The sequence below is a fragment of the Rhinopithecus bieti genome, unplaced genomic scaffold, assembly GCF_001698545.2.
Source record: "Rhinopithecus bieti isolate Rb0 unplaced genomic scaffold, ASM169854v2 scaffold_42745, whole genome shotgun sequence".
Classification (NCBI taxonomy): Eukaryota; Metazoa; Chordata; class Mammalia; order Primates; family Cercopithecidae; genus Rhinopithecus; species Rhinopithecus bieti.
In genome coordinates this window covers 2,584,868-2,601,302 of record NW_016819184.1, presented here as the reverse complement: position 1 = coordinate 2,601,302, position 16,435 = coordinate 2,584,868, and the positions used below count along the sequence as shown (strand labels likewise).

Sequence of the window (16,435 nt, the reverse complement as noted above, 5' to 3'; positions counted from 1 at the left end):
GGCCGGGCCGCGTGCGTGGGGTGGGGATAGGGAGGGAGTGGAGGAGCCCCTCCCACCGCCGCGGGAGCCGGAGGAGGAGGAGGAGGAGAGGAGGAGGAGGAGGAGAAGGTGGTGGAAGGAGCCGCCGCCGGCTGCCGCCTGCTCGCGGGGCTCCACCACAGCGCGTCCTCCGGGTTTCTGGGCTGCAGGCGGCGCTGCATGGCCCGGGAACTTGTTGAGTCTACCCTGGAGCCGCCTCCGGAGCAGCTGGATGCCGGGGGACTCTGTGTGTTCTCTCAGGGATTGAGGGGTCGCTGGGGACCCTGCTGCATGGCTGTGTGCTGTGCCAGCCGGCATGGCCGGGCAGAGCTTTGGGAAGCCAGGCGCGAAGGGTGCGGGTCGTGTACGTGCCTGGCCCCTCACCTGCCTAGGCTGCCTTGTAGAAGCAGGGGTTGGGGATCCTTTCAGTGCAGGCTCCAACCTGGTGTCAGCCCCTCTACATGGGGACAGGAAGTCCTGTGAGTGGCCTGAGAAATGAAGTGGGAGGACCTGCCTGATAATGTTGCATGCTGACATTTAGGGACACTCCAGAGCCAGCGCCACTGCCACTCCTAGCCAAGAACCCTACTCCCTCCAGAGCACACAGTCTCCACCAGCAGAAGCCACAGGGCGCAGAGGCTGAGTTCCTTTGGGGCAGAGTAGAAGTCTCTTGGGGAGGAAAAGACCTAGGATGCCAAGGAGCTATCCCCACCCTTAATTTCGTACCCACCAAAGAGTATTGGGTGTTCTGAGCTCAGGGCAGCAGACCCAGGGGTCCCTCTGATGCCTGGTAGGCCCTGGGGCCTGGGCCAGGGTCTAAGCAGCCAGCCGAGTGCAGGGCTCCTGGCCCCCTGGATTTGCTCCTAGAACGTAAAGTAAAATGTAAGTAGCCACATTTATTAGTCTGTTTCTCAGGAAAGGACAGAAAAGTGGTGGACCCCAGGGAAGGGGCAGGCTGCAGAGAGTAAATTGGGAGGACAAGTGGAAAGTCCTTTCACCCACCCACCTCTCCAAACACATCAGTGGGCAGTGAGACCTCTTTGCCTGTATATCCTTGAGTCCCTGCACCTAGCACCAGCTCTGTGCCTGTGGCCAAGCCATCACTCCATCCTTGTTCACTGAGCTGAACTGAGCCTACCACTGCCTTATAGAGTGTCTGTTTGTTTGTAAATGGCTTTATACGAAATACCTTATTTGTCTGTGGATACTTTGGGCAGTGTGTCCAGACGTTCCAGAAGAAAATAAAATCTAAAATGTCGTCTGTTTCCCTCTTACCCTGCAGCATCCTTTGGGATACAATTTTGCCAGCCTTGGGGATCCAGATATGCTCAGGACGGGAGTCCTTAGCCTGTGGATCCAAACTCTGCCCACCTCACTCTTCTTGTTGTCCCTCTTAACTCAGATCCCCCAAGGCCGATTTTCTAGCTTACCAGGGAGGCTGTTGGGAGCTGGCTGGAAAGAGATGCTTAATTATGTGTGAGCAGTGTGGAAACTGCAGTCCCCTCTTCTGCCTGGACGGGGCCAGGAAAGGGAATGTATAGGAGTTGGGGACGTTTAAAACTAGATAGGAGAAGATGCCACTCTCCAGCACGTTCCCTTGGGGATGTGCTGTTGCACCTGTGGGCTCCAGCCATTTTCCCAGCGGTCTGGGGAACTTCTGTAAATCTTACTTTATTGGCAATCCATAAAATTGAAATCTGCCTTCCGTCTTTTAAACATGACTGTAAATAAAGCTGCCAGGAAACATGGGCATTGGGCTGATAGTATCAGAAGGCTGAAGTTTTCCAGGGCCAAGAGTGAAAACGGGTCAACATAAATGCGCGCACAGCAAGGCAGAGCTCAGCCACAGGTGGCACTGTGAGCTGGCAAGAAAACAGCTCCAAGGACAGTGCTATCTGAGATTCGCATCATGTATAACTCCAGGAAGAAAATGGAAAGCCGTAATTGGCAGGTTAGAAAATCCACTTATATGAAGAGAGTATAACAGAACTTTGTAGCATCGTCAAGACTGCTTAGAGTTGTTCAATTGTCTAGTAGACTTACAGTTGTTTTGCTAAGTATTAAAATCATTGGCATCCCTTCTTTTTTTTTTTTTGAAGTAAGAAACGATTTACATGTTGTATTACTTAAGTACATGTCTTCAGCATCACAAATCAAAATATTGATGAAAATTTGCCTCACCATACCTTTGACTCGGAGAGATATTCCACATGGGTGAGGTGTGTGTCATCATGCTGCAGACTTTAAAGCAAGCATCATGCTGGGGGCTGGCTGGGGAGAAGGGAGTTTCAGTCATCTTTCTGCCCACGGATCCCTATTGCATTTTTTTTTAATAGATGGGATGTAGGCTTATTTTTAGGGTCTAGAATGAGTCAATATGCTCAGCTTCCTCAGGAAAAGAAAAAGAAAAAAGTGAAACTTGATAGAAAGATTCATTTTAGGAATCAATTGGTATTGGCTTTTATATTTTGCTTAAGATTTTGTTGAAAAGATAGATTTGCAAAGGAGAAAATAGCAACTTTTCAAGTGGGATTTCCTAAAAGCACAGGAGTAAAAATAAAGGAAAGTTCAAGACAGCTAACTAAGCAAAATATCCAAGTCTGTCTTCTTTTGCCTTCTTCTTGGAATTGTGCAGGGGTTGTACAGAGAATTGCTGGAATTCCACCCCTATGGTACAGTAAGTTTGAGGTCTCAATTTCCACATAAAAAAGTCAAGAATATACAAGTCAAAGATGTTCGAAAATGTTCATAACAGGTTTATCTATATCTGTTCCAAACTGGAAATAATCCAAATACCAATCAACAGGAAATAAAGATTTCTTGGTTCTTCGTATAGTGGAATACTAGACAGCAATCCAAAAGCACTGACTGCTGATTGCATGCATGGAGGACTTTTACAAAGGTGCAGATCAAAGGAAGCCAGACACCCAGTGTTTATGACATGATTCCATTTAGATGAAGTCCAAGAATGTGACAAAACTGCCGATGGTGGGAAATATCAGAATGGGGATTACCTTTGAGGCATACTCGTTGCCCAGGACCACAGCACCTTCAGTGGAGCTGGATCGTTCTGTCTCTTGCACTAGTTGCTTATGCAGTTTTCCACATATATAGAAATTCATGGAGATGATTCCTGTCTCAGTGTGACCCCATTTGTCTGAGCGTCATCACTGTGTCATTGCAGTGTCCACATGAATGCTCCCCAATAACCCTCACCCCTCAATGATCCAGCATATCTGTCAGTGCGATTAACCTGTATCTTCTCCAACGTGCAAGGCAGGAGAAGAGAGAAGTGTCTCCAAACTAGCAGCTGCCGAAGAGGAGCCTTCCGGTTTAGCTGCACAGCAGACCTTCCTTCTTTAGGAGGCTGCCGATGAAACGCCTGCCCTTCCAACTGTCCAATGTGGCTACAACAGAGTTCACCATGGACATGAATTTTTCTTTCCCATATCTTTGTTGCATGAAAGGGGTCCCAATCCAGATCCCATGAGAGGGTTCTTGGATCTCACACAAGAAAGAATTCAGGGCGAGTCCACAGTACAAAGTGAAGGCAAGTTTATTAAGAGAATAAAGTAGTGAAAGAACAGCCACTCCATAGACGAGTGGGACATTCCCAAAAGTAAGAGGAGGAACGCGTCCAGCCTAGATACAATACTCATATATATGGGAGCTCTGCTCTGCTACAAGGATTTGTCATAAAGGATTAAATTTCTGAATTACAATATTTTGCAAGAATCGGTATTTTCTGTTTTGTTTTGTTTTGGAGACAGAGTTTCGCTTTGTTGCCCAGGCTAGAGTGGCGTGATGTCAGCTCACTGCAACCTCCATCTCCCATGTTCAAGCAATTCTGGTGCCTCAGCCTCCTGAGTAGCTGGGATTACAGGCGCCCGTAACCCCGCCTGCCTGGTTTTTTGTATTTTAGTAGAAATGAGGTTTCGCCGTGTTGCCCAGGCTGGTCTTCAACTCCTCAGCTCAGGCAATCCCCTCGTCTCCGCCTTCCAAAGTGCTAAGATTACAGGCTTGAGCCACTGCGCCCGATATTATTATTTTTAAAGTAAAATTAGGAATGCCTTTGTTCTCAAGATGTCTGGATATTAGGACACTCCTAAGTCTGGGTCTGTTTAGTAAACATCATCAACGTGTTCCCTTAACCTTAAACATCTAGAGGTGAGGAATGCCTAACTTTCTAAGAATGCAGCCCACTAAGTCCCAGCCTCATTTCCCTAGTCTTCACTCAAAATGGAGTCGCTGTGGTTCGAACACCTCTGACATCTTCATATTCCAGAGAGACTCTTAGATGAGCCCAACCTAAGTCTCTAATGGGCAGGTTACACCTGTCAGTTCAGAAGCTGTGGTCACAGATCAGCCAGTGCTCAATGCCTGCAAGGGAAAAGTAACTCCTATCCCCTTAGACCTGTAGGGTCGATATCAATCACTTGGGGGCACTTTAGCCTTGCCTTTCAAGAACAAGCTAGACACAATGCTCAAGCGTGCCCCAGGGGGGCCTCCTTTTCTACCGAGCCCTTCAGGAAGGCTTTCTGCATCATTCCCCTTGTCATATTCTGCTCGAGCCTTTAGTCTCCTCTTTCTGGGCTTATTTCTGGTTTAAGAGTCTGACTTTGTTTAAAGCCCCTTGCCCATGGCTCTTCCACTGTCCTGGCAGCTGAGCCGTGTTTCCTTCTGGTGGGAGCCAGAGCTGTTTCTGAAGTGCTGGTTCATGTTCCAGGGACATGCCACTCCTCTGGCCTTCTTTTCCTTTCATGTTAAGACACTAGAGATGGTTTATTGGCCTGAAATACAAATTTGTTTTGGAAAACCTGAGCATTGTGAGGACTAGTCGACATCCCTGGCTTTCTGTGATGCATCATTGTGAATCTAATTTATCCACAGAAATGGAAGGTTTTCCTTTTGAAAGAGAGTGAAGTGGCTCTAGGTTTTTTTTTTTTTTTTTTTTTTGGATTCTCTGTACAACCGAGGCAGTGATGTACAGGAATAAGGAAGAGTAGGAGTGCACTCTGCCTCTCCCTTCTCCCCTCACAATCCCTCATTTTCAGGGCTCTGAGCAAACCCCAAGGCTTTCCCCTCCCAACTGCAGTCTCTCCTTTCTTTTAGGTGGACTCCTGAGGAATGGAACAGAAACCCTTTATTTTCTTGACCTTTATTTGGTCAGTCTTGGGTGCTAGTTTCTATAGGGTTTCTTACTATCCCGTTCTCATCACTGGGGAGCCAACCTCTTCAGCACAGGTAGATGGCTCAATGGGCTTGTCTTAATCCTTGCTGGTAAGGCCACTAGTCTCACTGAGCCTGCTGAAGCCACCTTCTCATAAAGTGGCTTACATGCCCATGACAGAAAGTGGTACTTCTGTTCAGAACTAGGGCAGGAAGGGTCCAGGCGCTTATGCTTGTAATCCAAGCACTTTGGGAGGCCAAGGTGGGCAGATTGCTTGAGCTCAGGAGTTCGAGACCAGCCTAGCCAACATGGTGAAACTTTGTCTCTGCTAAAAATAGGAAAATTAGCCAGGCATAGTGGTGCATGCCTATAATCCCAGCTACTCAGGAGGCTGAGGCAGTAGAATCACTTGAACCTGAGAGGTGAAGGTTGCAGTGAGGCAAGATCGTGCCATGACATTCCAGCCTGGGTGACAGAGCAAGACTCTGTGTCCCCACCCCCCCCAAAAAAAAAGAACTTGGACAGGAAGGGGTAAGAGGGGTAAGAATGGATTTCACACTTGAGCTTCCAGCCTACCAGTGCTCTGTACTGGTGCTGGAATTACTGGCTGCCCTTCCCAGACCTTCTGCCCTGGTGCACAGAAAGCTTTTCTGTAGGGAGCTGCTGCAGGGAGACCTGGAGTCTTCTCCCAGCTGGGTGGTGTAGGAACTTCCTTGTTTGCCCTCCATCCCTACCTTAGGTTCCACAGGCATGGAAGAGGGATGGGGCAGAGGAGAATGCAAGGAAAATGGAAGCCTCCTTGTTCTACTTTTTTCCTTCCTCAAGCCCTGACTGAATATGAGACTTTGATGAGAATGATGCTCCACTTCGGCTGTGCACCTCCAGGGTGCCAGGCACTCGGTGCATTGTGGGTTATATACATTGGTTCTTACCAGATAACTGTGAGTGTGATATTGTTAAAGTCTCTCCACAGATGTAGATCAGAGAACATAAATGATCCTCCAAGGTCACACAGCTAGGAAGGGGTGGAGCCTGGATTGAAATCCAGTTCTGTCTGATGCAACCAGAGGACAGATTCTGACCAAAAATGCCAGCTGCTCATGCCAGGCTCTCAGGAAGCTGATGCTGCATCCTGTCTGGCTGGAGAGTAGCTTTGACCAGCATTCTTTTGTTGTCATTAGCCGTCCCTCATCATCTCACTGTGTTAGTTACACTTTGAAATAAAAACAAGCACTGGAACAGCAATATACCCAAATCATTTTGCATTTCGATAGCACTCTAAGCTTTCCCAATATAATCTCAGTGATATTATCACGTTTTCTTCGTTGAATAACAGCTATTAAAATGATTCATCACAATGTACGTATCCCATCTATACCACAAGAGGCTACTTCACACCCTTAGGGTGCCATGTATAATGGCATCGTATTACCATGGCCTTTGGATTATCCTGAACACCTCTTTGGTACTGTCATTTGCTGAGATTCAGTCATAGTGGACAGGATACGTGCTTTTATTTTTTTTAAAGATGACTAACACACTGCATATAATTCTAATTACCTACCCTTGACATTTTATGCACTCAGTGCAATAAATTATTTTCCTAATTTGGTCTAAGAATTGACGACCTGACTTTAGATGTATTTATTTACTAGCATGGCTCATGGGTGATTTCATAGCAAGCTATTGAACATTGGAAAGCAAACATTTTGTTCTTTTTTTTTCTTTTTGAGATGGAGTCTTGCTCTGTAGCCCAGGCTGGAGTGCAGTGGCGCGATCTTGGCTCACTGCAAGCTCCGCCTCCCAGGTTCACGCCATTCTCCTGCCTCAGCCTCCCAAGTAGCTGGGACTATAGGCGCCCGCCATCACGCCCGGCTGATTTTTTGTATTTTTAGTAGAGATGGGTTTCACCATGTCAGCCAGGGTGGTCTCAATATCCTGACCTCGTGATCCGCCTGCCTCGGCCTCCCAAAGTAAGCATTTTGTTCTTAAACGCCAAGCTCCGAATGGGAAAAGTACAGAATTAAATAAAAAAAATTCTTTAGTTATGTTTGGTGACCTTTGAGGGCACATAGGTGGTCAGTTCCATGTTTTCCATAAACATTTTTTTTTCATATTATTGAGTCTTTGGAGAATTCAACAGTCTTCACGTTAATTGCACTGCACGGTAGGGCTGCAGATCTCCCCATGTCCAATTCACCTAATTTGTGCTTTGGCACATTCTGCAGCTGTGCCGAACTCTAAATGTGTGTGTACCCCTCGCTTCTGGGTTCTCATGTATTAGTCCATTAACTAAAGTTAAAGGAAAAATCAAAAACTTATTTTAAGACATTTCTTATACAATTTTGATTTCTTTCTTTCTTTCTTTTTTTTGAGATTCAAAGAAAGGCAGGAAATTTTCCTTGTAAATGTTGCTTAATTTTTTTCTCTTTTTAGAAAATCCGGTGTTCATAGTTTAAAGTCAGTATGGCTAGAATGTTGTACAAATGCTCCTGGCGTCATCCAAATCCCTGTATCTCGGCAGTCACAGCTCCCTGGTCCCTTCTCCCCCTTGCCTGGATGGAGGCCTCTGAGTGATCTCCTAGACCTTCCTTGATTGAGAGGGGAAAGGGAGGATCTTAAGATTCCAGAATATTCATCTCATTTAATCAAGGGAGGCAAATCCTACAGAGCTTTTTCCCATTTGTGTTATTGGCTGTTTCCGGGGATTCAAGAAAGAAACGTGAAAATCTGTTTTGTTTTGTTTTGAGATGGAGTCTCACTCTGTCACCCAGGCTGGAGTGCAGTGATGTGATCTTGGCTCACTGCAACCTCCGCCCGCCAGGTTCAAGCGATTCTCCTGCCTCGGCCTCCTGAGTAGCTGGGATTACACGCATGCGCCACCACACCTAGCTAATCTTTGTATTTTTAGTGGAGATGGGGTTTTACCATGTTGGCCAGGCTGGTCTCGAACTCCTGACCTCAAGCAGTCCGCTTGCCTCAGCCTCCCAAAGTGCTGGGATCACAGGCGTGAGCCACCGTGCCCAACCATTTTTTTTTTTCTTTAAATAGAGATGGGCATTTGGAAATTGAGTCACCCAAAAGGTGAAGTAGCATTGTCCAAGAGATCTGTTACTCAGTACAAAGTTGAAAGGAAACCTAAATTCATTTTATTTGTGCTTTCAGTGTGCATCCCAGATGTTTGTTTCAGAATTTGTTAAATATTGAAGAAGATCACCTAGGGTGGAGTAGGTAAGAAAAGTAAATGTGGGTTTGAGAGGCCATGATAGCCGATCCCCTCAGTGGCTGCTCTTGGCCTGTTGGACAAGCCATCCTTGCACGTGACTTGCTAACCTATGACCCGCCTCCAGATCGGTCACCCTCCCCATTTGACTGTGGCTGGCCTGGCTCTGTTTGATGACCATGAGCAATAAAGTTACCCTTTCATTACCATGCCTTGGGCTATCCGAGCTGAATGCCCCCAAGTTCTAATAGAAAATAACATGTATTGGTTTTTTTTTCTTCTCTGAACTCAAATATGACAATGAAGAAATTTATTTTAATGGTACTGATTTTTTCCTTCCCCAGAGTAAATATTGTCACATGGAATTGCTCATGATACTTCTGAGTCCCTTAAAATAAGACTTGTGATTCATTCACACCATGAAAATGGTAGAGAACCAACATCTTCACCTTCAGATTCATACGTTATTGACTCTTTCCTTTTTGGTCCGTGGGTGTTAATGAACATTTTCACTCTGGAGCTTTCTCGGCTTCCGACTCCAGCGTGGATAAAGGAGTGCAGCTTCTGGCTGCCTGGTTGATCCTCTGGGTCTCTCAGCCCTGGGATTTCCAGGTTCCGTCTCTGTTGTGGTGGGCGAGTTGCATGATGCATTCGATTTGGTATTTTACAGAACCTCTACTGAGAAAATAGGGTAAGCAGATTAAAGCTGAACTCAGACACGTGTTTGGCAACCACCCACTCTTGGTGGCGTAAGTGGATGGAGGCAGGTGGCCACAGCAAACAGCACGTGGCTTTACGAAGAAATGTTCCCCTTCCGTACATTAGGCCTGTGTAAAGTTCCTTGTTGGACTTTTGCTTCTTCGATGACAATACATATTTTGTTAGTATTTAAAGGACATTTTAAAACATTGCTGAAGTGAAATCAGCTTAAATTGCGATTCATATGACAAGTGTTGAAACAGGGTGATGTTTGCCATGAATTTAAATAAACTCCGTTAAAGCAGAAATGTCTATATACCATGTAAGACACAACGGTCTCCCATAGACTTCCCCTATTCTTTATTTCTTGACAACCATGCATAATCTCTCTGTTTGAATACAGAATAGAGTCAGTTATTTTAAAAGAGTTATCATCTAGGGGTATAGTGCACTTCAAGCAAACTCTTTACATGCAAGTATGACTTACCAACAAGTAAACCTTACCAAATAAATGCTCATTTTGATTAACGCTACCTTCAAATAATCACTGTTTACCATGCACTTAGAGGGATTCAGTTTTCCAAAATAATTTAAAAGGTGACTTTTTAGAACATCATTTATTACATTGTCATCTACCATATATTCTTCTTCTTCTTCTTCTTCTTCTCCTTTTTTTTTTTTTTTTGAGACAGTCTCACTCTGTTGCCCAGGGTATAGTGCAGTGGTACAAGCTGAACTCACTGCAACCTCTGTCTCCCAAGCTCAAGCAATTCTAGTGCCTCAGCCTCCCGAGTAGCTGGGATTACAGGCACCCGCCACCACGCCCGGCTAATTTTTGTATTTTTAGGAGAGACAGGGTTTTGCCTTGTTGGCCAGGCTGGTCTCAAACTCCTGACCTCAAGCGATGTGCCCACCTCGGCCTCCCAAAGTGCTGGGATTAAAGGCATGAGCCACCGTGCCCAGCCTACCATATATTCTTGTACATACATGTGTATAAGAATACGCATTTACTTAATATACTATCAGAGTACAAAATTGTTTGTTGTGGATTTCTGCACATGTTCCTTGGGTAAGAGAGTCTTGATGTGATTTGCACTGTGAGAGCAGAACTTAGGTGCTCTATGTTCTCCAAAGTCCCCCTCTACTTCCTGGATGGCATTTATTGAGTAGAATCCAGAGCTCAATAAATAAAGAACCTCATGTACTGCCCAAAAAGCCAGACACTGTGTTAGCTGGTTTATACATATGTCTCTTAATTTTCATTGTTTGACAACATTATGAACTATGAAATGTTGATAGGATATGAAAAATCAAGAGCTGGCATTACAGAATAGTGCAGGATTCCTTCCCTGCTCCATTTTTCCAAGCTCTGCTTCATTGGAACTTACCAATGTGCTGTCTTTCAGTACGTCTGAAGGTCTTTTTCAATTTAAATCAGTTTATTCCTGTTTTTACCATATCCATCACCCTGCTCCTTCTAATATAAACAGACTTAGTGGCCTATTAAGTATTTTACTTCTAATGCCTTTCGGTTTCTTTTTGGCGGTGGAGGTGCAATCTCTTCCAAAACCTGCCTGCACTTCACAGAGAATAGGACCTCAGTTGCCAAGAAGAAACTGAACCTTTGTGGGGGAAAAAGAAAAATACAGCCTTCCCTCATTCTCCAGTCTTAATTGAGCCAACTCAATTTATGCCCACCAGTTCTCGCTGCTCATAGTTCTAGAGCTTTATGAGAATTAAATCCTGGTCTCACCTTAATCCTCCTAAAATCTCTATGAAACTGGGCACTGTTATCCACACCATTGTGAGATGAGGCAGCAAGCACAGGGCGGTGCCCAAATGTGACCAAGTCAGGAATCTCATGTAGAAAGCTGTACCAGGAAGTTGGGGGCTGATTAGGAATTGTCTCCAGAAATACCAGATGAACAGTTCAACTTCTAGTGAAGCAAAAGATAGGCATATTTTGGCCTTGTTTAACTTGTACCTGAATGTACCAGTAACACTTTTGGAAGATTTGGATGTACTCTTCCTCTTTTCCCAGGAAAATAAGAGAATATTTATTCTTTTACATGTTGAGAACACGGACAATTCTCACATTTTGAGATTGCCTTAATAGGCAACTGACTTTATTATCTCAGTGTTGATTGAAAGAATAGTTTATAGCAGGTGTTAAAAGTTTTTCTTAATGCGCTACATTATAAATATTTTAGACTTTGAAGGCCATAACATCATAACATTTCAAAGGTCATGAAAACCCAACTCTGCTGGTGAAGCAGGAAAGAAGCTGTAGAGAATATGTAAACAAATGGGCAACTACTCAGTTCCAACAAAACTTTATTTACCAAACCAGGAGGTGGGCCAGATTTGGTCCACAGGCTGTAGTTTTCTGACCCCTGGCTTATAGCGTAAGTTGTTGGGCAGAATTTTGATACCATATGTAGACCCAAATTTTAAGAATGAATTGATGCATTTGGACTGATCATGGGAGAATTCAGTGTTTTTCCCCTTTGCTTCTTAAATACACTAGATTGTAGCCTCACCCGGCCTCATCTGCGATTTGAGCAGAATTAGAGCAGTATATCCTATTAAGGCTTACTTCTGGCAAGGGATATGGTGAAGGGGCCATTCATCTGTTAGTGTTTGAGTAAGAAATAGTTCCATACAAACAACTGGGAATGTCTTTGTCATTGTGAAGCAGAAGAATTTTGCTTTCTTAGTTATGGGAATACTCCAGTTATGGGAACCAACATGCAGTCATTATTTTAAATGGACAGTTGTATATGTTTGGCTCCTTTGTCCAATAATTTTATTCACCACGTTCCCCTGAGAGAAGACTTGAGGAGACAATCCTGGACAGTCAGTATTGGATTTTCATCTCCCGCTGATTTATTTAAGTATTTCATGCAACCCAATGGAGTATCTTTGCTGTAGGCTTTTAATACTGGAGCTCTTATGATGACTGTTGTAATTTAGTGTCCTGTATTGATGGTTTCCAAACAATTGAGATGAATAGTTAAGTTTCTATAATTGTTTTCTGTAACCATATGAAAAGTGATTATGTATTAGCTTAACATGCGTTTTTCACTAAAATAAGAATCAATAATCAGTTGGTTATCCTTTTGAATATTTAATGCCTAAGATTTGAATATTATCAGGAAGCCAAGATTTTAAGACCCCGTTTCATTTTTTTAAAAACATGACAAAATGTGACATCATGAACATTGAGATCGCTTCATTGTGGATTAGCACCCCACTTTCAAATTTGTCAGCACGATATCATCTGTTAGTACATTGAGATATTCTCTAAAGACATAGGATAAATTTCTAATTTAATTTCCTATTGCAGTATTTTTGTGTTGCCTATCATTAAGACTGTGGAGCTTCTTTATTAATTAAATTCAGTTCACTGTGTATATTGCTACCACTTACCAAGTGGTAGTTAATACAGCCTCTCTTAGGTGATGGCTTCTTGTTTACCTAGCAATGAAATGCTTAACCTACACTGCATTTTTTTCATGTGTGTTTAACCAAAGGAAACATCTTTGAATTTATCTTCTCACTGTGTAACTGGAAACACTGAAATTTATTTGATGATCCAGAATCAGTTTGTTGGTTTTTAACTTTATTTCCATCCACAATGAGTGGCAACTGTGATAAAGTTTCATGTTCTTTACACTGAGATTCCACTGGATGAGTCTGAATGTTTAACTTCCAGAAGTTAGGAGAAGACTGAGCTGGCTTTTGGGGTTTAAGAATGAAAATGCAAGTGCATGTGCCTATTTTAGGGTCTGAGTTGGATTTTCATAAAATAAAGCAAAATCTGAGGTCACCCTGTGTGGGAAAACCTCATCCAAGATTGGAGATTGGAAGTAGGAGCAAGGGCCAGAAGTAGCCACCCGGAGAGCAGAGCTAAGGATTGGGTGGTGCCTGTGTGTCCTTTGGGCACCTGGTGACTTTCAGGATATCACAGACGCAAGGGTGAGGGCCCATCTCATCCTTACTGTCAGAGGCAACAGCATAGCCCTGGAGTGTATTTCACATTATACCGCTAGAGCTGGGTGCTTAAAGGGCATCATCAAACCCATTTTTCTTTCCTTGAGCGGAGCTGCCTTTCATTTTTAAATGATGGATTTGAAAAATGGACAAGTAGTGAAAATGCGAGAAAATGATTTGCACCGGTAGGTGCTCCACCAGATGTGGTATAAAAATCAACATGTCCCACAACTGGGCAATTAAATGTTACACATAGAATTTATGGAAAGAACTTCGGAGTGTCCCAGGGATTGCAAAGGTGGTTAGCATGTGTTCACCTCTTCCTGTTAGCACACACCCCTAAATACGCAGAATCTCTCAGCAGAGACAGTCCACTGAGAGTCCGCTTAATAAACCTCATTTTAATTTTATTCACCTTAGTAAGGCTGCAGGAGTTGGTAAGCCCTGTGTGTCCAGTTTTCCAAGGACATGGAGACTTGGGTTAAGGGAATTCCAAGCTTGACTGCTAGGTTGCTGGCATAAATCATCATTCTCTCTTTATAGTTGCCTGGTACATTACGATGCAATGCCAGACTTCCCGCCTACCCCAGTCAAGAAATGAAAAAGAGGTTTCTCTCCATTTCCTGGTTCCCTCACAGTGAGAGTGAGATTTTTTATGAAGTCTTACATTTGGTGGTTATTGGCCCATTACCTATGGAAACCACTGTAGAGACCTCACAGTGCTGCCATCAGCAGGCGCTGTGGCCTTCGGCGGTGCCACATAAGGTGGCCCCAGTGCTCATCCCAGGAAGAATGGCCCCAGCTTGTCTTGGCAGACGACTCCCACGGAAGCTGTGGAGAACCACGATGGTGACAGGCGGCATTAGAGGGGCTGTAAAGGGACAGATGCCTGAGAATTTCTTCTGAAGGATGTAGAACCGTGTGCATTTGGATGATAATGCAGTCAGAGGGGGGCTTTCTGTGATTACTGTGGAATAACTCTCAGGCTGAGCCCAGGAAACTAGGAAATGCACATCTACCAGGTGCCAAAGCAGAGCTGTTTCTTTTTCCCTCTTGCTCTCTCTCGTTGAACCTCAGTTCTTCTGTCTGTCCCTGAGTCCTGCCTCGGAGCCATTGCCTGTTCCCTGGGTGGCTCCAGCTGTGGACTACAAGGGTGCTGGGCACATAGCTCGTGGCTCTGCCCCTCTGGTGAGTGGAGGCGGATGCAGGATGGCCTCTACTCTCTCCCCCTGCCTCTTTTTGTTTTCCTTCTCTTAGGGTTCCTCAGCCTCATGAAGTTTAAAGCCTCGTGCATATCCTCTCCCTCCACTGCATTGTTCTAGGTGTTACTGAATTTCTTCAAAGAGAAAAATAAAAACAGAATACTCTTGTGACTGATTTCTGAATGTGACATGTGGCATAATGACTTAAATGTATTACAGCCAGCAGCTCTTGGTATAGGACCCATGATATTTTATTACATTCTGTTTAGCATTTTGTTTTACTTTATTATTTTCTTGCCTTTGTTTTATTTAGAACACTTTACATCCACCCTTTTCACAGTTTTAAGTGTACATTACGGTACTGTTAACTGTAACTGGATACGGTGTTGTGCAGCAGATCTCTAGAACTTACTCATCTTGCAGAAGTGAAACTGTACAACCGTGTCCACGACCCTTCTTAAAGCCTTAGCTGAGCTGCCGAGTCCCGCACTCTAACTGCAGGAAGGGCAGCTAAGGAAAGCCAAGTGCAACTTGCCAGACAGATGGGATTTTCATGTCTCATCTATCAGGCAGGACATTGTCTCAATGTACTCAGCAGACTCCTAGACTCAGGTTCTGGGCTGATGCTGTCAGACATCATAAAAGGAGAGACACTCCTCTCGTCATGTTCCTAATACCCCTAATAAGCATGCTTCTGGTTCATCTACTGGCCTTAGCAAAGCTGCCATCTGTGTCTCCGATTTGCTGTCTTTATAGACATCACCATCCCCTATTAGTGAATTCGGGGTCTTGAGACGTGATCTGATGCGGACCTGCTGTTTCATAGAGGAAATATAGCTGTCTGTGTGCTTTTTATTATTGTCATGTGTGCCGCTGACATTTCACAGCATTCATTTATTGAATTTTGAAGACATTGATTTTTTTCTTCATAGCAGAAATTATGGATCAGATAATTGGCCAAATAAGAAAAATTCAGACAGCATTGTTTTTCTAAACATACTGAAAATAATGCATGTGCCTGGTGAAAAGTGAAGATGTCATGGCAGAGACTCCAGCCCTGCTGTCCAGGCCACCCCTGGAATGGGAGCCCTGAATCCTCACGGGATGTACACTGAGATTCAAGGAGGTCCCTGCACACACCTGCCCTTCCCTGCTGCTGGACTCTTGCAAATCACTTCCTGTGAGTGTCAGCCAGCCCACTACATGTTCTGAAAGCTCTGCAGAGTGTGCCAATATTCCGAAGTTTCAAAGTAGTGCCCTCTGAAAATATTTAAACCTGCAAATAAAATTAAATTTGCATTTGAGAATACAATGTGTTTTCCTTCTTGAAGGACTCAATGCTTTGGAGAAGAAGTATATATTACAAAATAATTCAATCACCCATCACAAGTGGGTGTGTCATTCTGGCTCTGTGCATCCTTTCAATGACTCTGAGGATGATATCCTCATGGAAGTAGAGTTATTTAACCCCAGGTCACTTGTTTCTCAGAGTTGTTTACGAGGTGACTTTGCCTGATGTGTCTGCTTGGATAAGATATTAAATTATTTCAAGAATCATTTTGGTCTTTGCTCTCATGTAAAAGTGGTTTTAGAAGCAAACTTCTACCAGGCCATCACGTGGCAACACTGGCTGCATGTCAAGAAAAGTGAGACTTTACTTTTACACGTTATTTTATACTCATGTATGCTTGAAGAAATATGCAAGCGTGAGATCTAATCCATACAGAAGTTGAGAATGTGTTTCCATTAGAAAGTAAAGAGCCTCTAATATTCGAAGCCTTTGATTCGGCGGGCAGGTGTGAACAGTGGAGGACTGTGCTTCTCGCTTGCAGACACCTCGATTTATTTTTCTTTAGCTCCCTCTGTGCTTTCAGGGAGCCTGCGTGAGTTAAGCCTCTCCTTGTAGTGATTTCGCAATGCCCAGCAAGACCGCAGCTCTCATTTCCTTTAGGAGTGTTTTTTTTTTCCGCAATGAAGGATGAATTTTCTACATCCATAATTACACCTGTCTATGAGGGCAGCATCTCTGTTAAGGGCTTGGAAAGTACCTTGTTAATTCCTTGACTTATTTTGTCAACATTTTTTCAATCCCACTCTCTTCACCCCTTGCCAAAAAAAAAAAAAAAAAAA

At 44.1% G+C, this 16,435-nt stretch overlaps 1 protein-coding gene across 4 annotated transcripts in view; it reads left to right on the top strand.

Moving 5' to 3' along the window:
• Positions 1–16,435, top strand: part of DOCK1 (dedicator of cytokinesis 1) — a 487,728-nt gene that overhangs the window by 229,083 nt on the left and 242,210 nt on the right. The window lies entirely within an intron of this gene.